Source organism: Carassius auratus, unplaced genomic scaffold (assembly GCF_003368295.1).
Source record: "Carassius auratus strain Wakin unplaced genomic scaffold, ASM336829v1 scaf_tig00003248, whole genome shotgun sequence".
Taxonomy (NCBI): Eukaryota; Metazoa; Chordata; class Actinopteri; order Cypriniformes; family Cyprinidae; genus Carassius; species Carassius auratus.
The window spans coordinates 52577-57528 of record NW_020523510.1 but is presented as its reverse complement, the minus strand read 5'-3'; the positions used below and the strand labels follow the sequence as shown (position 1 = coordinate 57528).

The 4952-nt window shown below is 35.9% G+C and overlaps 1 long non-coding RNA gene across 1 annotated transcript; it reads right to left on the bottom strand.

The window, feature by feature from the left end:
* Positions 1-2126: 2126 nt before the first annotated feature.
* On the bottom strand, positions 2127-4416 carry LOC113070171 (uncharacterized). The gene is made up of 4 exons (XR_003279865.1): positions 4176-4416; positions 3655-3723; positions 3370-3480; positions 2127-2169 (listed from the first exon to the last, which is right to left on the bottom strand). It is a non-coding gene; the product is annotated as an uncharacterized LOC113070171 (long non-coding RNA).
* Between the last annotated feature and the right edge of the window lie 536 nt (positions 4417-4952).

The window sequence follows — 4952 nt, the reverse complement described above, 5'->3', positions numbered from 1 at the left end:
GCGGAATGACGGCGATGACTCAACCTGAGTCTGGCTGACATATGTCAGCCACAACTGAACCAGATCTGGGCCACATCTCAGAAATGGTGTGGGTGACATCTGGGCCAGATCTGGCCCAGTTTTGTCAGACAGAAGTCAGCCACAACTGTACCAGATCCATGCCGCATCTCACAAATGGCATGGGCGACACCTGGCCCAGATGTCAACCACGCCATTTCTGAGATGTGGCCCAGATCCGTCCCAGTTGTGGCTGACTTCTGGGTTAGATATGGCCCATATTAACCCTTTCTAGACACAAAAGAATATGTAATTCATCCAGAATAAAGAAAACACTCATGTAGTCTAAACTGCTTTATTAAAATATAAAAATTAGACAAATAAATATACATACATGAATACAACTGCATGTATAGATATAAAACAAATACATTTACATTATTACAAAATACAAAATACAGATAAATATTTATAAATATAGTTAAATACACATTAACATTAAATTTACATTTAGCAGACACTTTTATCCAAAGCAACTTACAAATGAGGACAATGGAAGCAATCAAAATCAACAAAAGAGCAATGATATACAGGTGCTGGTCATATAATTAGAATATCATCAAAAAGTTGATTTATTTCACTAATTCCATTCAAAAAGTGAAACTTGTATATTATATTTATTCAGACTGCTATATTTCAAATGTTTATTTCTTTTAATTTTCACGTTTATAACTGACAGCTAAGGAAAATCCCAAATTCAGACGCGGCAGAGAGGAGTGAGTATGAGAAACATTCAGATACACAGCCTGATTCAGTCTTCTGAATTGGGAGTAGCGAACATGCATTATAAACTTCTTTCAAATTAGAATCTGTTGGGGAGATAAAATGTGCAAGATAAGTATATGTACTAATAAAAACATCAAACAAAAAAAAATGTATCTTTTACTCTCCAGTACTGAAAGCAGAACTGATAAGGGAGCCCTTGATACTAGCCGCATTTCCACTGTGGGGCCAGTGCGAGCCAGGGCTTAAAGCGGGTCGGGCCGGGCTCATAGCCCCGGGCCAGTAGCACCGATGACAGAATAGCGCAGGGTTTCCATAGTGGAGCTTGAAGCACCGCTGCACGTCACTAAAACACGCCCTTTACACGCCTCTCAGAACAACGTCATGCAAAAATTAATCACACATAAACACACTTATTTCTATTTTATTTATTTATTTATTTTTAATGCTTATGAAAATAGCCTGCTTATTCAGTCGAGTCGGTTTCTGTTTATTAGCCACAGTATAGCTGTCATATTTATAATGTATGATAATATCTCTATTTTTATGAAAGCTCCCGAACAAAAAAACATTATTAGGCTATATTCTTTTATGATAGGCAACGTGAGATAAACTCTCGATTGTGATAGAGAATATGAAGCTGACATCTGATTTCTTCAAGCGGTCTTATTTTACCATGTTTACTATGGTAATATGTTTAGCGTGCATATCTTTTTCATCGCTTATACATATTTCTGCCTTGTATGGTGATTATCCACATTGGATCAAGTTATTTCAAAGACTCGCTGCTGACTGAAAGAGAGTTTTGAGCTCGACTTATTTAAAAAGGTGTTTCATGCTGGTGTTAAAGCTGTTATCTTTCTGAAATGATCCGCAGCGCAGACTCTCTATTTTTATAAAAGCTCACAAACAAAAATCATTATTATATTTTGATGATATGCAACGTGGAGCTAAACTCTTGAAACCAGACGACAGATAAAATGTTACGTAATAAATACACAATTGTGATAGAGAATAAGAAGCTGACGTCTGATTTCTCCAAGCGGTCATATTTAACATGTTTACTATGGTAACGTTAATGTTTAGCGTGCATAGTCTTTTAGTCAAAAAACCCTGGCCGTTGGCCCCGAGGAAGCCCCGGCGAGGCAAGATCAAGCCCCGGAACTGACTGTGGAAACGTGACTGGCCCTGGCACGCACTAGCACGCCCAGTCTTAGCTCGATAGTGGAAACACGGCTACTGTGACACAGCTCTTTCAAATTAACAGTACCTTTTAGTAGTTTGTATGTCCATCTATAGTTGCCATCATCTAAGGTCTTTTGAGTACTGGTATCATCTGAAGTCCTCACAAGTCAATGCAAGTCCTGTGCTGTGCAGTTTCTAATAACCCTGGGATGGACATTTGCAGAAACAGGAAGGCAAAGGGAGAAAGATTAGCATAGCTGCTGTTCATATCCTTTCAGGCAATGTGCACTTTTTACTATTTCATCAATGGAGTACATTGAGTACTATTTTTAATCTAGTAGGTTTAAACTGAAATAATTTTTCTAGATCCCTTAATAAACATATTATTTGTTGTCTGTTTTTGGGGAACAGACACAGTCTCTATAGAATGGACTGCATATGCCAGAGTAGCATTTAATACTTTTTAATAAAGTTTAACTGGGAGGAACATCATAACTGTAATTTAAACAACCATTCAAGAGTTTGGGGTCTGTAAGATATTTTATGCCTTTATAAAAAATCTCTTATGCTCACCACAGCTCCATTTATTGAATAAAATTACAGTAAAATAGTAACACTGTGACTATTACAATTCAAAACAACTCTTTTCTATGTGAATATTATGTTAAAATGTCATTTATTCCTTTGATCAAAGCTGAATTTTCAGCTTGATTACTCCTGTCTTCAGTGACACATCTTCAGAAATCATTCTAATATGATGATTTACTGCACATTTCTGATTATGATGTTAAAATACAGACGTGCTGACATTTTTTTTTGTTGGATTCATTGTTACATAGACTCCAAACATTTTAATGTTAGTGTTACATGCATCAAATTATTCAAAATCATCTGTGTCAAATAGTGTTCCTGTAGCTCAACTGGTAGAGCACTGTGCTAGCAAGCGCAAGGTTGGGGGTTCGATTCCCCGGGAACACATGATATGTAAAAATTTATAGCCTGAATGCACTGTAAGTCGCTTTGGATAAGAGCGTCTGCATAAATAAATGCAGGTCTTTTGAACTTTGTATTCATCTGTGAATCCTGAAAAATAAAATGCATCACGGTTTCCACAAAAAAAAAATGAAGCAGCACAACGCTGCTTCAACACTGATAATAAGTTTCTTGAGCAGCAAATCAGCATTTCTGAGGGATCCATGTGACACTGAAGACTGGAGGAATGATGCTGAAAATACAGCTGCACATCACAGGAATAAATTAGTTTATAATATTTCACAATATTACTCTTTTTACATATTTTAATCAAATAATTACTACAGAGGTGAGCAGAAGATAATTATTACAAATTGTATCAACTTCAAGCTTTTGAACACTGGTGTACTGTATATTTGAGGTTTGACTTACTGTACTAGTCTTGTATATAGCATATAGCATATATAGCATCTTGGAGATGTTGTCTTACAGTAGGTTCACTCCGACTCTGCTGGATGCAGCAGGCCATCAGCACTGAAGAATCTAGGAACAAAACAAGCAATTTGACACAGAGCCAGCCAACAATATTTAGTCTGCAGTTCCAGGTTTATTAGATGGAAACAAGCTAGAGCAGGTGAAATGCAAAAAATAAATGAATAAAATAACAGATTCATTGCGATATATGTTGTGAAAAAAATGCATATTAGGTTACCTAACCTTTTCAGCGCTTCCTACATCTCTGTCAGCAGCTCCCTTCAGAAATATTGAAATCTTGGACACTCCCTTCTGTTGTAGAAGGATTATTTTTTTATTCTTGAAATCGCAGAACAGTTTAATGTTTACCTTAAAAGATCAAAACAACTTTAGTTTTCTGCCAATTTTCGCGATCCTTGATAACGTGACGTCATCGATAAACAGTAAAGTGTAAATGTTAAGGTTAAATAAATTAAGCAATTTCCAATCATCCATTGAAAGATTACCAACAAAACAGTCAAAAGCTATCATCTACAGATGAAGATTTGATTAAAAGCCCAAACTTTCATAAATAAGAGCACAAAAGAGTTATCATACCTGACGATACGTCGTCTGAAAACGGTAGAAATGCTAACGGACTTTTTCGAAGATATTAAACCATTCCTATAAAGTAAACAAACAACAGTAGCGAGTCAAATACAAGTAAGAGAAGTGTCAACAACAGTTATAAGTAATATTTGTGAGATTTTATGGACTTAACTCACCTGAAAACTGTGAAATCAGCAAGAAACGGGGTGTTTCCTCGTGACATTTGCAGTGTTGCGCTCCGTTTCCATGGCAACTCCATCCGGTCCGCGCGCACGCCCATGAAAGCACGTCACGAATTTAAAGTCACACTCTTACGTTACATAAATAAACATATGAATAAACATATGCCCCTTATTTTTTTCTGTAAGAGGGGGCGCGGCTATTTGTAAATTTAATGTGTCTGGCTTTCGGTGTCATTGCAGCTATATTAGCTGTACAAACAGCTTGTTTTGCTGTTTACTGTTGCAAACTGCTGTATCTTACCATGTTATTTTTAATATATTGTCTTAATTATGAACGTACTGGTTTGTAGTGCAAACAGTTTTACCGTTTACTGCACTTTGTTCTTGTTATATCCCTATAGCCATGACCATAAGTCTCACACATTCACATACAATTGTTTGGTGGATAGAATTAGATCACTACATAATTCAAAATGTCATTCAATTATGATAATGCTAATTTAAAATTCATTTTGTAGTTCTATAGCCCAGTGCAAAATGCCAGGCCTGCACATAATAGTGGGACAAAGTGGCACTTTTATAGTTTAAGATTTTGTATTGTTGCTTTTACGAACACTCATATATGTGTGTGTGTGTGTGTGTGTGTAAAAGGTGCATCTTGAAGAAATGTGAATATCATGAAAAAAGTTCATTTTTTGTAACTTTTTTTATTAAAAAGTGAAATTTTCATATATTCTAAAGATTCATAATTTTTTTTTTTTTGATGATTAG